The sequence below is a fragment of the Pan troglodytes genome, chromosome 13, assembly GCF_028858775.2.
Source record: "Pan troglodytes isolate AG18354 chromosome 13, NHGRI_mPanTro3-v2.0_pri, whole genome shotgun sequence".
NCBI lineage: Eukaryota > Metazoa > Chordata > Mammalia > Primates > Hominidae > Pan > Pan troglodytes.
The window spans coordinates 82,434,022-82,453,995 of NC_072411.2; the positions used below are offsets into that span (position 1 = coordinate 82,434,022).

Consider the following 19,974-nt stretch of genomic DNA (forward strand, 5'->3'; position numbering starts at 1 on the left):
TAAATGTCTTATTTTGATAAGTGTCTGTTCATATCCTTTGCCCACTTTTTGATGGGGTTGTTTGATTTTTTCTTTCAAATTTGTTTAAGTTCCTTGTAATAGTTTTTCTTGATATAGAATTCCTGGGTTCAGCACTTTGAAAATGTCATCCCAAGTTGTCTTCTGGACTTCATAGTTTAAGATAAGAAATCAGCTGTTAATCTTACTGAAGATTCCTTGTACATGATTAGCCACTTTTCTCTTGCTACATTGAAGACTTTCTCTTTGTCCTTGGCTTTTAAAAGTTTAACTATGATGTGTTTAGGTGTGAATATATTTAAATTTATCCTACTTGAATTTTATTGAACTTCTTGGATATGAATATTAATTTTTTTCATCAAGTGTGAAAGATTTATGACATTAATTATTCACATACAAATTTTGTCCTTTTTTTATCTTCTTTCTTGGGACTCTCATTTTGCACATGTTGTCCCAAAAGTCCCTGAGTCTCTTCATTTTTTTCATTCTTTTTTCTTTCTGTATATCCAATAAGGTAGTCTTAATCAATTTTCAAGTTTGGTGATTCTTTTTTCTGTCAGCCCGAATATGCTGTTGATCCTCTCTATTAAATCTTTATTATTATTTTACATATGGTGAAACATCTTTCTGATGTTTCCTTAGTTTTTTTAGACGTGATTTTTTTTTTTTAGTTCTTTGAACATATTTATAATAGCTGATTTAAAATCTTTGTATCTTAAGTTCAACATCTGGGCTTTGTTGCAGATAGTTTCCAGTAATTATTTTTTCTGTTTATGGGCCATGTTTTACTATTTCATTGTATGTCTCATGATATTTTGCTGAAAACTGAACATCTTAAATAATACATATAGCAGCTTTAGAAATCAGATCTCTTCACTAGGGTTTGTTGTTTTGCTGTTTGTTTGTTCGGTGACTTTTCTAAACTAATTTGGTAAAGTCTGTACCCTTTGTCTTGTGTAGTCCCTGAAGCTTCTGTTCAGCTGCTCAGTGGTTGGCTAATGACTGAACAGAGATTTCCTTAAAGGTATTAAATCAATAAGTCTCTCTGTCTTTGCCAAGTGGCTTTGCATGTATGTTAGGTCATAGCATTGATGTTCTGGCTGTTTACAATTATGCCTTAGCCTACACCTACCTGATTACGTACAGCCAGAAGTGAGGATTTTGGATCTTTTCAAGACTTTCATGAGCATGCTCATGACCCTGGGCATGTACACAGCTTTGCACATGTTTGTGACCTTCTAGATTTCCAGGAATCTGTCAGAGCTTTTCATAGCCCCTGGTAAATACCTAATCCCTAGGTTTTCTTTTTAGTTTCTTGGTCAGCCTCTTGTTTGCCCCAGTGGTTATCACTGCCTCAGGCAGCAGCAATGTTGAACAATTGCCTTTGACTGTTGTAGACAAATACCCCTGAAGAAAGAGCATGTTCTGAGATAGGTCAAATAAAGACAAGTCCTGCGAGAGGTGGTTTCTAATGAGCTACCAAACTGGTCAACTGACAACAATTCTTTGGAAATGGGACTTCTTGGGGAGCTCCAAATCTATTCTCTCAACTCAGTGGTCACTACTTTAAAGGTTTTCACAGTAGGATGCAAGACACTTGGTTTTCAAGGTTACAATAAAGGTGGTAAGTGTAGGATGGAATTAGAGCAAGTTAAAACACCACAAAGCTTACTAGTCTTATAAAGATTCAACCAATTTTCTAAAATAAATGATCCCTAGATAGTTGAAAACTATTGGTTAATTTCTAGTTTTGATAAGTTGATTTTGATTTTTTCTCTATTATTCTCATTGATTTTATGAAGAATAGGTTTTTGGGAGATCCTTATTCCATGATTCTGAAAGCACTTCCCTTCATAGACATTTTATGTAAAAAAGTATTTACGTTTTTTTTGAAATCATGTCACAATGTAGTAAATGCTGAATTTAAAATATTTCTCATGAGATATATTCATAAACTCAAAAATGGACCTAAGTATATGTGGGAATTTAGAATATAACAAAACTGACATTTGCAATTTGTGGAAAGAAATTCATTTTTCGATAAGTATTATTGGAGCAATCACATACCTAATTATAAGAATATAAGCTAGTATTGTGGTCTCACGTCTTTCATCAACAATAAATTCTGAATGCTTTATACATGTAAGAATGAAAAATAAAACCATAAATCAAAATAATTAACTCATGCAGAGAATAGAAGGATGGTTACCAGAGGCTGGGAAAGGTACTGGAAGGGTTGTGAGGGGAGGTGGGAATGGTTAATGAGTTCCAAAAAATACTTAGAAAGAATAAATAAGACCTAGTATTTGATAGCACAACAGGGTGATTATAGTCAATAATAATTCAATTGTACATTTAAAAATAACTAAAGGAGTATAGTTGTTTGTAATGCAGAGGATAAATTATGGAAGGGATGGGTACCCCATTTTGCATAATGTGATTGTTACTCATTGTAGGCCTGTACCAAAATATCTCGTGTACTCATAAATATATACATATATATATACCTAATATGTACTCACAAAAATTAAAATTAAAGAATTAAAAAACTACAAATGTACTGAAAGAAACATGGGATTTTATTTAATTTTTTTATCATCTTGGTATTTAGAATACATTTTTATGAATGATAAAGAACAGGACCCATCAAAGGTTAATAAATTCAGCTATACACACACAATTCTGTAAGATAAAAAGTATCATAAATTCTAAGGACAACATAGTAAAAACAATTTTTTTTTGTGCTATAAGAAAACTGGATGACTAGGGCAAGAAAGATGGGAATGGCATGTTTTTCACTGTAGATACTTTGCGCTTTTGAATGTTATGTAAAATATCACTTATTTTTGAAAAATTAGAACATGTTTTTTAAAATTATTTTTCAGTTTACATTTTTTTCTGTTACTTGATTATTATCAGTAATAGCAAAATTTAAAGAGTTATTTTGGGCAGGGTGTGGTGGCTCATGACTGTAATCCCAGCACTTTGGGAGGCTGAGGCTGGCGGATCACGAGGTCAGGAGATTGAGACCATCCTGGCTAACACGGTGAAACCCCATCTCTACTAAAAGTACAAAAAATTAGCCAGGTGTGATGGCCAGTGCCTGTAGTCCCAGCTACTTGGGAGACTGAGGCAGGAGAATGGTGTGAACCCGGGAGGCTGAGCTTCCAGTGAGCCCAGATTGCACCACTGCACTCCAGCCTGGACAACAGTGTGAGACTCCATCTCAAAAAAAAAATAGTTATTTTGCACATGACATGATTACTTATAAGCTTAAATTTGTTACTATAAATCTACTCAATTAAAAATCAATATTTCATTTTAAGATCATGTCATACATATATTTTTATGTCACAGATATATTTTATATCGTGTTTCCAAGTAGAAGACACAAAAAATGTCCTTCTATTCAGCATAATCTGTTTAAGGTTTTTTTTTTTTTCCTATTTTTCCCTAGTAAACTTTCTAGAGAAATAGATAGCAGTGACTATCTATTTAGCAGTTAGAAAGTTAGTAGTTCCTGTGTATGCCAGGAACTACCAACAGGTTTGCCTCTGACACACCAGTAAACAGTATGGTCTCTTGATCCAGATTGCTTTCTGTGGTAGACACTGAAACTACTCAAAAACATTCTGGTTTTCCTTCCATACCTACAGAGGGGCATATTTTCCCCCTCCATTTGAGGTTAAGCAAATTCATGTGACTTCGATCAGTGAAATGTGAGAAGTGTGTGACTTATGGTCATAAACGTTAACTGCCATGTTTCTTTCTTTCTGTCTCAGTGATTGTAGAAAATGTGTCAAGATGGAATTTCCATTAACCAGGTCTCTGAATTACCAACAGGAGCATACTATGCTTGCTGACATGTAACATGAATCGGAAATGGACTTTTATTATTTTAAGCCACTGGGATAGAGAAGTTGCTTATTATTCCACCATAACCTCATCTATTTTGACTGATAAAAATTCAAATTTCAGCTCGTCCAATAAGCAGCTTTGTGACTTATTTTGCAAATTGATCCCAAGTAGAATACACAGAATGTAATTATTTTTGTATCACTCCCTCTTTTCTTAATTAATGAGAAAAATGAAGAAATTGAGGCATAAGGGCATGTAACTAAGTGGATGAACAATAACTAGAAGCCAGGCCTCTTCCTTCCAAATCTAGTGCTTCAATACCATATTAGCAGACAATTACTTTTCTAATGCCAAATAAGAGCTATTAGAAACTTTATTCTCAACAAGACTGAAGTGAAGAGTTTTTCACTCCTCATTTTTAGTGCTTCTGGAAGGTTTATAACATATCAACGTCCACACAGGAACAGTGAGAACATCAGTCTCTAGTCTGAGTGTTACCACTCACTAACATTATTCAGATATATTTTAAGTTGCACTGTTTTTAGGATGATTCTGAAATATATGATTCCATTTGCTATTGACAAAGTACATTTCCAGTTTAGTCAATTTGTTGAACTTCAAATTGTAGATGTCAGGGAATGCATCAAAACCTATTACAGAAAAGACGGATATATTGCTTCTTGCATCAAAACATTGTTTAGAGTGATTAGTTATACTGCAATTCTCTTTGGAGAGTTCAAGTTTCTCCCATTTCTAAGACAACATCCAGAGGTCATGCTATTTTAGCTGAAAAGCATGCGAACTCTTGTAAATATATTTTGGTTTATTTAAAAAATGTTAGAATTATACTAGACTATTTTAAATAATGTGATGTGCTGGCAATTATTTTAATTGTTTATTTGTGCTTAATTGATGTGTTGTGGTATTGTATTTACTGTGTCATATGTGGTCTGACTCCACCACAGGGTGAGATATACCCCAAAGTAGGAAATGTAAATAAATGCGCTTTTTTCAGTTAACTATAAACAGTATAGATATATTGCTTTTAAAAGTACAAGGTTGATAGGCAAAATGAAAAATGTTTATAAAAGTTAAGAATACATATTCTAGGTGATGTCAGGCTAAATACAGAGACTAGTTTATTCTGTATTACACCAAATATCTATTGAGTATTTATTATATTCCAAGAATAGTTCTTGATGCTGGGAATAGAAGGGAAAACAAAAACAAACCTAGAGGTTGTGGAGATTATATGACAGTGGGGTAATGAAAAAATAGACAAGGGCTGGGCACGGTGGCTCATGCCTGTAATCCCAGCGCTTTGGGAGGCCGAGGCAGGCGGATCACGAGGTCAGGAGATCGAGACCATTTTGGCTAACACGGTGAAACCCCATCTCTACTAAAAATACAAAAAATTAGTCAGGCGTGTTGGCAGGCGCCTGTAGTCCCAGCTACTCGGGAGGGAGGCAGGAGAATAGTGTGAACCCATGAGGCGGAGCTTGCAGTGAGCCAAGATCGCACCACTGCACTACAGTCTGGGCAACAGAGTGAGACTCCGTCTCAAAAAAATAAAAAGAAAAAATACTCAGACAAATAAAATATAATATAATATTAGGTAGTGATAAATGCTAAGAAGAAATTTATAGCAGGGATAGAGAAGGGGTGTTATTATGAAAGGGTTGTCTCTGAGGAATTGACATGTGAGCGAGGACCTGAATGAAATGAATGAACTGTGGAGATGAGTTGGGTGACTACTCAAGTGAAGATTGTTTCAGGAAGCGGTTAAAATGAATATAATGGCGCCAAGTTGAGAGAGTGTTTGAGACTTGCAAAGAAGCCAACAAATTGTCATAAGCAAGGAGAAAAATGGCAGGAAATGGGAGTAGGGAGATATTCAGTGTCAAATCAGGTAGGATCTAATAGGCCACAGCAAAGATCTAGGATTTTATTCTGAGTGTTGGAAAACTAACGCAGGGTGTCTAGCGGCAGAGTGACATGACATAATTTCCATTGTAAGAGACACTTTGGCTACTGTGGGCAGAGCTGACTACTGATTCACCACAACAGAAGATTTCTTGGGGGCCCAGGTAGTGAACCTAAGAGAAAGATGGTGATGGCTTGGATTAAGCTGGTGTAGGGAGAAGAGAATACATTTTGGATATCACTTGAGTTGAGATCTAACAGGATGGATTTGATGAATTAAAAGGAAAGCTATGAGAAATAGAGAGGTATAAGGGTGACTCCAAAGTTTTTCCTTAATGAATTAGATGTTTTATGCTGATAACTGCGGTGATGTGGTCTTCTAGAGGAAAAGTATATTTGACAAGGGGTAGGAGAGAGAATCAAGAGCTCAGTTTTACATTTGCAAAGATCGAAATGACCATTAGACATCCTGGTACAAGTATAAAGATTTTGAGGAGATGTTCATGCTGAAGATCTAAATTCAGGAGTCATCAACATACGGAATATGTTGAATCATTGGGGTGGACAGAACCATCTAAGAATAAGGGACACTATAGCATTTCAAGATTGAGGAGATGTTAGAATTATACTAGACTATTTTAAATAATGTGATGTGCTGGCAATTATTTTAATTGTTTATTTGTACTTAATTGATGTGTTGTGGTATTGTATTTACTGTGTCATATGTGGTCTGACCCTACCACAGGGTGAGATATACCCCAAAGTAGGAAATGTAAATAAATGCTCTTTTTTCAGTTAATTATAAACAGTATAGGTATAGGATCCAGGGCACTGAGAAGGAGCAGCCAGATGGGTAAGGATATAAATCAGGAGAATATGTTGTATCAAATCTCAAGTTAGAGAAAAAGATGTAAAGGAAGAGGGAGTGATGACATGTATCAAATGATACTGAGAGTTTGAACTAAGTGGGTGAAGGGAGTGTGGAAAGGGGTGGGGATAGACACAGGGCTGGAGGCTAGTTTTGATATATAGTATGGCATATTTGTGTGCTGAATAAATAATACAGAAGAGAGGAGAAATGATGACATGATGAGGTAGAAGACAGAAGAGATAATTGCATGAGAAATGTCCCTGAGTGGCAGAAATGGGATCGTGTGTGAGAAGCTGGCCCGTGTAGAATAGGGGCAGTGGGCTCATTGAGTCATCAGAGAAGGCAGAGCACACATGGGTACAGATACTGGTGGATTGGAAGTTTTGGTGGCAGGAGATTGAAGGCCTCTTCTGATTCATTTGCAGTGGAATAAGAAAGAAGGTTATGAGCTCCAAATAAACATTTTGTACTTCTGTTTCCCTCACCAGACTTTTTGCTAAGGTCAGAGATCAAGTCTTCTCCATCTTTATATCACTAGCATCTGACCCAATGCATGGCACATATTAAATACCACATGAATGATTGTAAAACTCAAATGAATAATAATGTTTAAAAATTACTCTTGGCTTCACCTTCAGTTAATATGTTAAGCACATTTACATTACTGTTTATTTTATTTAGGTAGAATTAAAGTATTTATTTATTTATAGGAAGTTGATTTTGAATATCTTACCTTAAAGTGAGGCTCTCATCCACTGACACTTGGTTTTTCTTTCTAGAAGTAGAGGGGTTTGATTTTCTTAGGCCACCTAGGTGCTACACATACACAAAAACATTCAAAGATGTTCAAAGAGCCTACCTTTCTCACCAAGATAAACTTCCAAGTGACTAATATCATTGTCAATGATGGTCTTGACTTTTAAAAAGTCAGGTGAAAGATGACATGGAATTTGAAAATTTGAGCTGTTTTGAAAGAAATACCAAAAGATAAAAAGTAGCAAATAATCACTGTATATCTTTTTCTATGTTGACTACTTTGAGGTTTCTCAAACAAAGGTTTCTTAATCTCAAAACTTGACATTTTGGTCTGGATAATCACTTGCTGTGGGGATTGGGGGGTGGGAGTGAACTGCTCTGGACATTTAAGGATCTTTAATAGTATTCTTCGTGTCTGTCCACTAAATGACAATAACACACCCCTCCCAAGGGTGACAATCATCAGTGTTTCTAGAAATTGCTAAATCCCTGCAGGTGGAATGAGGGAGAATCACTCTGGTTTGAGAATCACTACTGAAACAAACAAATAAACAACAAAAGACAAGTCTCCCCAGGCTTTTGGGTGATTCACTCCAGAAACAGGTTATTATTTGGAGTAAAATTTTGGAGTTTTTAATCTAATTAGGGCATGGCTCTGAAGGTATTGTCCCAGGAATCATCACTGAGATGATCAATTCCTATTTTACATTCATAGAATACCTTCATCTTGGATACATTACAAAACATTCAAAGCTAAATACTCATTAGTTAGAACGTAGCTAAAGCTGCCATATGCAAGGGTAACACAGCTGCCAGAAGAATATTTCTCAGAGACAGAACTATGACCAATGGTGCTAATTTTAAAGAGAGACAGTTTGATTTGTGATAAGAAAGATGGTTCTAATGATTAGTAGTGACTAAAAATGGAACTAGCAGCCCCAGGGTTCCTTTTCAATAGACTCAATCAAGCCAAAGTTATATGGTAACATTTCAGGAATATTGATAAAGAAAAAGAAAGCACTGGTTGGATTTGAAATCTCATTCAGTCCTCAGAGTCCAGAATGAAAGGGGAGGCAATAGAACCACCCACAATTAAGTGGCATCAGACAAAAAGTATGTAATAAAAGGCAAGGAAACAATAATGGGAAGCAAAAAAACTGGATTAATGTGAGAGTAAGGAAGTCCTCATCTTCAGCAAGTATGAGGGCATCTTCAAAAAGTTCACGGAAATGTATATTATGAAAAAACTATATATGGAATTCAAAATTTTCTTGCACCAAAATAAACTTGTGATAACGTGATTATAACATGTCTGACAAGATCTAGATTGAGGCACTAAGAAGAACCAATTTGAAAATAGCCCCTATCAGAGAATTAAAGCAAGAACAAACATCAAATTTATGATAAAGCTCAGGTTGAAGAATGCTGAAATCATTCAAACTTTATGAAAAGTTCATGGGAACGATGCCCCAAATAAATCATCAGTTTACAAGTGAATAACTTGTTTTCTGGGAACAAGTTAGGGAACAGACTAGAAAATGTCAAAGATGAAGCCCACAGCAACAGACCACCCACATCAATTTGTGAGGAAAAAAGTCATTTTGTTTGTGCCCTAATTGAAGAAGACTAATAAAATTAATAGCATACGCAACAGCTAACAACATTGACAGTTCAATTGGTTCAGCTTACACAATTCAGGCTGAAAAGTAAAAGTGAGCAAACTTTCCATTGGAGGGCTGCCAAAACCCTTGTGCCCTGATTGGCTGCAGGCAAGAGCAGAGCTTTCAATGGAAATTTTAAACCAGTGGGATCAATATCCTGAAGCATTTCTTTAATGAATTATAGAGGATATAAAACATGGCTCTACCAGTACGATCCTGAAGACAAGGCACAATCAGAGGACTGGCTACCAAAATATGGAAGTTGTCTAGTCAAAGCAAAAGTGGACTGGTCAAGAGCAAAGGTTGGCCGGGCGCAGTGGCTCATGCCTGTAATCGCAGCACTTTAGGAGGCCGAGGTGGGAGGATGACGAGGTCAGGAGATGGAGACCATCCTGGCTAACACGGTGAAACTCCGTCTCTACTAAAAATACAAAAAATTAGCGGAGCGTGGTGGCGGGCGCCTGTAGTCCCAGCTACTCGGGAGGCTGAGGCAAGAGAATGGCGTGACTCTGGGAGGTGGAGCTTGCAGTGAGCCGAGATCGCCCCACTGCACTCCAGCCTGGGCGAAAGAGCGAGACTCCGTCTCAAAAAAAAAAAAAAAAAAAAAAAAAAAAAGCAAAGGTCATTGCCACAGTTTTTTAGGATCCTGAAGGCATTTTGCTTGTTGACTTTTTGGAGGACCTAAGAATGATAACATCTGCTTGTTATGAGGGTGTTTTGAGAAAGTTAGGCAAAGCTTTAGCAGAGAAACCCCCCAGGAAAGATTCACCAGAGACCTTTACCACAACAATGCTCCTGCCACTTCCTCTCATCAAACAAGGGCAAGTTTGCAAAAGTTTTGGTGGCAAATCATTAGTAATGCACCTTGCAGTCCTGATTTGGCTCCTCTGACTTTTTTTTTTTTTTTTTGCTAATCTTAAAAATTATTTTTAAAGGGTATGCATTTCTCTTCAGTTAATAATGTAAAAAAGACTGCATTGACCTGGTTAAATTCCTAGGATCTTCAGTTCTTTAGGGATGGACTAAATGGCTGGTATCATCGCTTACAAAATTGTCTTGACCTTGAGGTAGGTCATGTTGAGAAATAAAGTTTATGTTTTTATTTATGTCTTAAAATCACATTTCTTCATGAATTTTTTAAAGTCCCTCCTCATATTTATACTTCTCGGGAGAAGGAAAGAAAGAATTTAAATGTGTGATCATCTTCACTTTAAGATTCTCAGCAACTCTAAACTTGTGATCTGGGGGAATTCCTCAAGCTGCGTTGGTGGTACCTAAGAACTCTGCTCTAAATCCATCCCTATCCCTGCTTCTTTATGGGAGTTTGTGCCATTTTCAGGAGTTAATGCAATGGTCATTAGAATCTTCTTGGGTGCTTGTCAACCACACAGATTTGTGGGATCACCATGCAGATTCCAGGTTCTTTTTTTTTTTTTTTTTCTTTTTTTGAGACGGAGTCTCGCTCTTTTGCCCAGGCTGGAGTGCAGTGGCGCGATCTCGGCTCACTGCAAGCTCCGCCTCCCGGGTTCACGCCATTCTCCTGCCTCAGCCTCCCGAGTAGCTGGGACTACAGGTGCCCGCCACCAAGCCCGGCTAATTTTTTATGTTTTTAGTAGAGATGGGGTTTCACCGTGTTAGCCAGGATGGTGTCGATCTCGCAACCTTGTGATCCACCCGCCTCAGCCTCCCAAAGTGCTGGGATTCCAGGCGTGAGCCACCGCTCCCGGGCCAGATTCCAGGTTCTTAAATCTCTCTGTGAGCTGGTGATTCTGCATTTTAAACACCTGGGAATTCCAAGGTAGGGGACCTAAGATCAGTCTTTGGGCAGCAGTGTTTGGAAACATATAGTTTAGTTTCCTATCTGGCTCCTACCTGAGCCCTGTGAATTTTGTAGTTTTTCCAAAAAGGAGATATTTCGAGAGAATAGCATGCTAAAAATCAGACCTCTACTAAATAATCTAATCTTCACTACTGGCATCCCTTTTCCAGAGTTGAAGTGGAACCAAAGGAGTATAGTAGTATTTTTCTGCAACTTTCAAGTTCACATTTATTAATTTTTTAATGTTAATTTTCTGGAGTTTGTATGTTTGTGCTTTCTTATAGCCTTTTTCCATTTATAATTTGTTGTCATTTCCTTTCTTATTCTAAATAAATGTTCCTTTTTGTGCCAAGTTACATATTTGTGATTTTACGTTCTTTTTCTATAAGAGGCCTCCAAACTGTAGCTTTAGGTCTGACAAAACCTAGATCTGACCTTCAGTTATATTTTCTAACAAGTTTCTGTCTTAGTTTTTAGAGAAGTGAAAAAGTGAAAACTGTTTTCCTAACCCCTGAATTGTGGTCGTCCTCCTGGTAAATAATAGCCAGGTCATAGAGCAGATATGCAGACCTTGGGAAGCTTCTGAAACAGCCATTTCTAACAGATTCTCCCAACATCCACCTGCTCCAGGATTTGAGTGCCACCGGAAATTATAAATAAATCTGCAATAAGAATTGTGTACATGCTTTTATTCATATAAGGTTTACAGTTTATTTTTGGATACTTTTATATACTTTTCCTGACTAGATATTTTAAATGAGCCTGCAAAATACCACAAAATCAGTAAGGTATGGAGCACACCTAGAATCCTGCTTTGTAGACTGTAGTGGTTATTTCCATCATAACACACAAAAGGGACACACTGCAGCTTTGAACAAATCTGCCATTTTCACTGGCAAAATTTTACATCCTTTACAAATGATACCAAGTAGATCTGCTTCTCAGGTAGAGTACGATACACATTTCTGGCATAGAAATCAGTCACTGTGAACCTTTGAATCACATTCTGTCTCTGTCAGGAAGAATTCTAACTGTCAGGAATCTGTTACTATTTCATAGGCAAAATGAAAATTGTATGATTCTGCCTTACAGGACTGAGAAGTGCAAAAATATCCAGAAAGAAGAATTTCACAGGAATAAGATGATGCTTCATAATGTTTTATAACATTAGATCATCTTTCTTCCTGAATTCATTGCTTGCATCCTGGGTATGGCTGAGATGATGAGAATAAGATGGCAGTGAAGAAATAAAATGCAGGAACAGGAAATTCATGGTTGACGTTCAAACCTGCTAGTAAGTTATGTCCCTGACCAGTGCCTCCTCCTTTACTATCCTCTTACTTTTCCAAACAATTTAGTAATTTTGCTGCAGCATTTTGACTCTCCTTGGTTAAGATTTTCACAGCTTTGCCAACTGACATCAGTCACCTCATTCCTTACTCCACATTTCTGTGTTTTTCTTTCCCTCCTCTGAGGGGAAGTATCTCTTCTTGATGCTCTTTTCTTGTACATTTAGAGTTAATTATTTGTCCATGTTTTTGTCAATTGTACTTATGTGTCTAGAAATCTCAGGCAAGTCATCTACCCCTTAAAGAAGAGTCATTTTCTCTTTTCTTTTTCTCTGGTACATTGCACAACTTCTACAATGTTAGCAGGGGGTCTTTAATCCACAGTGCTACTAGCAAAGCTGAGTAGCTGAATAAGATGGCAGACGCTCCTGATGCTTCCCTATTCTTCTTAGAGAAGGGGAGAGAAAGAGGACATTAGAGGAGTGCTATATATGAAATGGTTAAAAAAAAAGGGGGGGGGGGAAGAGTGGATGCAAAACTTAACGTAATGATTCACAAAAATAAAATAAGTTGCCTTTCAAGACCCCAAGATTGCCAGATACCCGGAGAACTTTATTACTGTTTTTCCCTCTGCATCTTCCCATTCTCATCATGTGATTTAGCTTTTTACAATAAGACCTATGTACAGCCTTTTTGCTTTCATACTTACTACAAAAAACATTTCTTTTTTTAAATCTGTTAACCTCTAAACTGATCTCCCAGTACGCTTTGGCCTCTTTACTCTACTGTATGCACTTCTTTCAGATTAACTTTTCAAAATCACTTTCCTGTTCAGTCCATTCCCCTGCTAAAGATTTCTACCCATTGACAACCACCTTAGAACCTACACTGGGATGGGAATACAAAGATATCAGTGATGTAACTCTACCATTTTAAAATACTTCAGTTCCAATATACCTTCCAACTAAAACTGGACTGTTTCCTGTTCCTTGCAATGTTCTGTCCCCAGGGCTTTGCCCCCCTATCTACCTGGAACTCTTTATTGTATCTATTTTATAGACAAATCTCATCTTTCAGGCATCATTCTAAATGATACGCTCTCTACAAAGTATTAATCCTTTAAATTCAGATAACCTTCTATTGCTTCTCATGCCACTAAGCATATTCTATCTGGTATTGGAGATATCTCTGTACTTGTTTTTATTTCTATAAGAGGACTATAAACTCTGTAAGAGCAAGAGTATTGTAACAATTTTTACTTGTTAGTAGTCAATGATTTACATAATACCATGTGAATATTAGACACTCAATTAATAATATTAATTTTTTAAGCTAACTGAAACATGAGCCAAATGACAGGGGCAATTCAGAGAAAATAAGTCAGTTTTATGACATGCTGTTAAAACACACACACACACAAATACGTATATCTGATACACACACAAATATATACACACACAAATACATATATCTGATACACACACAAATATATACACACACATTTATACTAATGTATATATGTATATACACATACATATATACTATATACACACATATATACTATATATGTATGTGTATACACAAATATATACATATACACATATTTATAATATATATGTAAACAAGAAATACAAAACAGGAGGAACTGAAAACACTTTATCTCTGTTTGTTTCATGCACATTCCTAAGTGTCGTTCTCTATATTCTGATACTTCTACAACTCTTTGCCTCCCTTCTTTACCTTCCAAATTCATTTAGCACAGATTTCACCCACATTAACACTTGAAGGGTCCCAAGAGGGCCCATGAAAAAAATTGTGGTAGTATTCATCCCACCCTCATTCCCCGCCCCCAGCACTGATGGAATTCTGCTGGATCTGGTGTAATAATTTTTGCAACCAATGATATACTCAACAAAATGTCATTCATTTTGGACTAAAATACAGCATTATCCAAGTTCATAAAGGGCAGGCACTATGGAATGTTTTCTCTGAGGAACTAATGCTACATATTTAGCTGAGTTAATAAAGAAGCAGTATGGCCTAAAGAAGCAAAAACTTTATATTGTGATTGGCTTGAATCTTTTCTTTCACATCCTGTACCAGACAGAGAAGATTTACTGTGAAGCTAAAAATGTTTCGTTGATGTTTCAGGGCCCCATATTTGTATGGGCCCCAGGACAGGCCATAGCAATTTTGTGTTTGTAATTTTGTATTTTACCATTTTCAGCATTACCTTTTCCAACCCCTGTCAAGTTGTAGAAGCTTCAAGCCTCACAAAACATAGACTTGCTCCCACGTTATGACTTCCTCCAAGCAGGGTCCTGACATTGCTAATCTTCTGAATGAATAGCAGTTACATTGATAGAAAGGAGTTATAAACTTACAGCACTTTTTTTTTGATTGGGAAAAATTCCCATTCACTTCTCTTTCTATGCCTTTTATTCATCATTTGTCAGTACAAAAATACAACAAATAATAAAGGACACATATTTTCATAGGATAGCAATTAAACAATGTCTATTTTTATTTCAACCAAGAGTAGAGCAATAAGTTGTATCCAAAATGAGAGAAATTATTTCCATATTATGTTGAATAATACACATATCAGAGCAAAGACCATAGGAAGACAGACAAGGAGAAAACATAAGAGCTATTATAAGTAGTGATTGTGAGAAAACATGCAATATACTAGATAAAAGGAGAATATCTCTAATAGCTGAGAGACAGCTCCCTGGATCATTTGTGTTTCTGCACATCTTATAAATAAGGCATTAACTGTCCTTTGTTCTGGACTATGTCTTCAAGAATGTATGGATAGCAAACAACATTGGAAGATATAGACAGTGTCTATCTCTGGAGCAAAAGGCAGGAATGCTGACTGTCCATTATAAAAACTTTGGGTTTCTTCCCTTTAGCACAACTTACTGAATGTGCAGATGTCATCTAGCCCCATCTGCAACATCCGTGTAGGACTTGTAGGTGAAGAGAACTGACCCAAACATACTGATGCTCACGATGCTTCCTGTGTCTTGAGAAATAATGCCCTTTGTCTCTGACCCAGGAGTCTTGTGTCTTCTGCCTGCATGCATAAAACTATAGCAGAATGACTGTTAGTTTTCAAGTAGAGTAAAATTTCAAATCTTCACAGATTTTGACACGTATACAGTGAGCTTATGCAACTTAATAAAAACAAATAGAAAAGCAAACTAGTAAGATAAATATTTAGTAGAACATAAAAATGTAAACATCTATACTTTAATACCTTTACATCTTTACTCATCAGGAGTTATTAAATAATATTAAGATGTCATTTTGCACTCATCAATTGACAAATACTAAAAAAAATAGCAATAGGAACCAGACGCAGAGAAGAGATAGACAAACAGATACTTTCATGTATTGCTGGTGGATGTGAAAAGTAATAAAACAGTTTAGAAAAGTTGTGTGTTTATATCTTCTTGGCCAGCCATCCCACTTTTGAAATCTATCAAAGGGAATAAAACTCCAGTGACTCTGTCTGTCTCTCTCTCTCTGTCACTCTCTCTCTCTCTGTCTCCCTCTCTATACATACACATGTATATGTGTGTGTATGTATGTATGTATGTATGTATGTATGTGTAATCTTTAGATATAGGTAGCTTATCCTTGTCTGAAATGGGATGCAATTATGAGAAAAAATATTAGATCACTATGTATTAACTTGAAAGGATGCCCATGAATTATTAAGTTACAAAATTACAAATGTAATATAAGAAGTGATTTGATTCTTCTTTTGAAAAAGAATAAACATAGTACATACTTGTGTGTATGTGTAACTTTATTGTAACCTGTCACAATGGGCAAGTAAGGATTGAATATATTATTTAATCCAAAGCTAACTGCAAATTGACTTTCCTCTGGTGCTGTGAAAGAGATTAATAACTTACACTGAGCTAGCATCTCAATCTCAATAGCAGCTTAGTCAAAGCTGCAGTTAGGCTTTGGAATCAGACAGACCGGAATTCCTATCTGGATTGGACAGCTGACTGGCTGAATGAACCTGGGCAAGTCATTCGGTCTTTCTGAGCCCCTGTTTATTATCTGTTAAAATGGAAATAACAATAGTGTCTACCTCACATATTTTTAACTTACAGTTCTGTCAGAGTCAATGATGGTGTTGGTAATGAAATTTACCACTTAAAGTGGATATTTTATGTGATTCTCTTCTTGTCTTTTTAAAATAGTAGATAGCTCACTTAGCTGCCTATACAGAAATGATAATACCTCAGATTTTCTTACTATTTTTCTATACAAGCTCATCAAACAACAATTGAACAAAGGCCTTGAGGTGCCCAGAAAGCAGAAGTGTGCACATTGTTAGTGTTGTTTATCTTCAATGAAGATTAGAACTACGACCATTAGATGGCTTAGTGGGTGTGAAGAAAACCTTTAGTAATACAGCTAAAGTATCATTAGCATGTTTACAATTTATCATCTGAAACAATTGTTATATTTTACAAATGAAAAAATAATTATCCCACACCTTCCTTAAGTAAAAACTATAGTTTCCTGTCAAATTGAGTGCAAGAAATCCCTACAAAAATGTAAAAAGGCTATTGTCCAAGTTTTTATTTCAATAACATCAGAGAAAATAAACCAGCTGAGCTACTTGTCATTTTCTTAAATTTCTCAACTATGGAGTGCTTCAGTGAAGGAGCTATTTATAACTCTCATTTCTCCTTTAAATTCTTACCTTGTAGGGATCTAGCTAGATTGGAGAAAAGCCCTAATTTTGTTCAGGATTGCATAGGCTGCCATCAAATCATGGTTTTGAATTAATCAAAAGTCTGATTACTCTCCCTGAAACTACACAAGTATTAATGGTTTCCTTGTCAGCACTTAATGAGCATTTCCTTTGGATTGATAGTCTCCAGTGCTTTGTTCATTCACATATGTACAATTTTTAATCATCAGTTTAGGTAAGATGTGAGTATTTGTTTTCAAGTTGTAGAAGATAATGGGACTATTAATGTAACTTAAAAGCAGAATCTGGAAAGTTGGCATGCTAAAATATGAACATAAAGATGCTGGAATCTGGAAGCTCCATGTCTCAGGGTTTTGATATTATTGTGGAAACCGAATGAAATCCTACAGAGCAAGGACTATGCTATAGACACTGTCTCTATATTTCTAGGACGTAGAGCAATACCTGGCACCCAGCCCCAGGGGAAGAAAAGGGAGGAGGAAAACACTTGACCAAAATGCAGCAAAGCGAGACATTAGTTAAAACATTCACTTCGTGCTAGAAAGAAGCTGTGGCTTCATTTATGTGTCAGAGCTTCTATTAAACATTTTCTAAAGTCAACATACACATGATGCTCTATTTCCTCTAAGATAAAATGTCAGTTTCCGGGAATAGAATCATGGTGAATGCCCCTTCTGTCTTATCCCTCTCAATCCCTTGTCAAGCGACAACTTCAATAGCTATTGAAAGGAAAGGCACATGTGCACAGAGAGTTAAAACATTTCTTACACGGTGTTAAGAAGGTCAGCAGAGATTTCAAGGTCATTTTTGCCTTCTATTTTCTTAGGACTCTGAGGAGAAAGATGATTTATGAAATGCATTCCTTTTCCATAAAGTGTGTTTGGTTTGGAGAGGATACCATTTAAGCATTAAATTAAATCATCTAATCATCATCAATAAAAGCCAGCTTTTAGTCACTTTTTAAAGATTTTTGAGCACTATAAAATAAAATCTCAAAGCTTTTAATTTCAAAATAACATAATTGAAATAGTTTATTTTTTAATACATGAGGCTGTTTAAGAGGCCTAGGGGACCTAGAAATATTAAATGCTCTTTTCCAGATGGAAAGACAGGCAGAGGAAGAACCAGTGCGCAGAGAAGTCAGTAAATGACATGGCATGACATAGCAGTTAAGACCACAGCCTCGAGAGCAAGCCAACACTTATTGTATTTCCGTTCTCAGACAAATCCCTTCACCTCTCTGTGGCTCGATTTTCTCATTCATAAAATGTACATAATGGTAGTAACTTTCTCTCAAGGTTGTTTTGATGATTAGATGATTTAATTTATATAAAGCTGTCAGAAATATATCTAACACACATTAAATGAGCCTTTGCAGTTATAAAAAGACAGAAATATGTTGGAAATAAAGATAAATACCAAAATAGTAATTATTTGTTAAATGTGACAGGTTTATATCTCTTGCCTCCAAGCTCCCAGAAACAAAAGACAGGATTCTTGTAGCTCTTCCATCCAGTGAGTCCAAAACTGTGCAGATGGGCAATTGCTAGTACAGATTCAGGGACTTTAAGAGAAAGAACAGAATGCAGAAATCACAGCTGTGTCCAAGAGATGAATATTCCACTTCCACAAATGGCTGTCCATCTCCTGGAGTCATTGTGCCAGTAGCAACTGTGGGCTCACTTGGAAAAGGAATGAGGTGGGCTGGGTGAGGTGGCTCACACCTGTAATCCCAGCACTTTGGGAGGCTGAGGTGGGCGGATCACCTGAGGTCGGGAGTTCCAGACCAGCCTGAACAACATGGTGAAACCCTGTCTCTACTAAAAATACAAACGTTAGCTGGGCGTGGTGGCAGGAATGTGTAATCCCAGCTACTTGGGAGGCTGAGGCAGGAGGATTGCTCAAACCTAGAAGCTGGAGGTTACAGTGAGCTGAGACCATGCCATTGCACTCCAGCCTGGGCAATAAGAGCAAAACTCCATCAGAAAGAATGAAAAAGAAAAAGAGAAAGAAAGAAAGAAAGAGGGAAGGAAAGAAAGAAAGAAAAGGAAGAAAGAAAAAGAAAGAAAGAAAGAAGAAGGAAAGAAGGAAGGAAGGAAAGAAAGAAAGAAAATGAAGTGGTTCTTAACCTGTGTTTTGTGGTGTTTGCTCATCATGACCCTGTCACCTGTGTGCTTCCAAAGTTGCAAAGCGTGACATTATATTTTCTTCTTCGATCAGTAATGGGTTTGCTTAACATCTGCCAGAGTAAAGGTTTAACTGAGCACACCCTATGTGTTGGCTGAGAGTCAGTTTCCAGTCAAAAAGCACAGTGACCAGCTTATCGGGAAGGTAAGGGTTGTTTGCACTTTGCCTTATGAGAGGAGCTCAGAGAGGGCAGATACAAACAGTGTCAGGGCTGAAGGGCAGCCTAGTACTTTGTAAGGCAAAGAACTGTGAGACCCTGTTATCTGACATTTATGATTATTTGGTTATCATTGACTACTTAATATTGTCTGAAGATTTTTAATTCCCTCAAGTATTTCTCTCTTGTTCCCACATACTTTCAAAGAGTACCAGGAACCCAGAGGTGAGAATCACTAGAATGAGTGCTAATGGCTTCAAGGTCATCAAGAATTATTTTTTTAATTATTTTTTATTTCAGTAGGTTTTTAGGAAGCAGATGGTATCTGGTTAAATGGATAAGTTATTTAGTGGTGATTTCTGAGATTTTGGTGCACACATCACCAAGCAGTATACATTGTACCTGATGTGTAGTCTTTTATCCTTCACCCTCCTCCTGCCCTTTCACCCATGTCCCCAAAGTCCAGTGTATCATTCTGATGACTTTGGGTCCTCATAGCTTAGCTCCCACTTATGAGTGAGAACATACGATGGTTGGTTTTCCATTACTGGGTTACTTCACTTAGAATAATGGTCTCCAATTCCATCCAGGTTGCTGTGAATGCCATTATTTCATTCCTTTTTATGGCTGACTAGTATTCCATTGTGTTTGTGTGCATATATATATATATATATATATATAATAGTATAAA

The 19,974-nt window shown here is 36.6% G+C and overlaps 1 long non-coding RNA gene across 5 annotated transcripts in view; it reads left to right on the forward strand.

Annotated features, from left to right (window-relative positions):
• The window catches only part of LOC107973852 (uncharacterized), a 121,747-nt gene that overhangs the window by 17,928 nt on the left and 83,845 nt on the right, over positions 1-19,974 (forward strand). For 3 of the 5 annotated variants that reach the window (XR_008546653.1, XR_008546651.2, XR_008546652.2), the window contains exon 2: positions 11,999-12,200. The exons of the other annotated variants lie outside the window; for them this stretch is intronic. This is a non-coding gene — a long non-coding RNA (uncharacterized LOC107973852). The remainder of the gene's footprint in view (positions 1-11,998; positions 12,201-19,974) is intronic. 5 annotated transcript variants of the gene reach the window in all.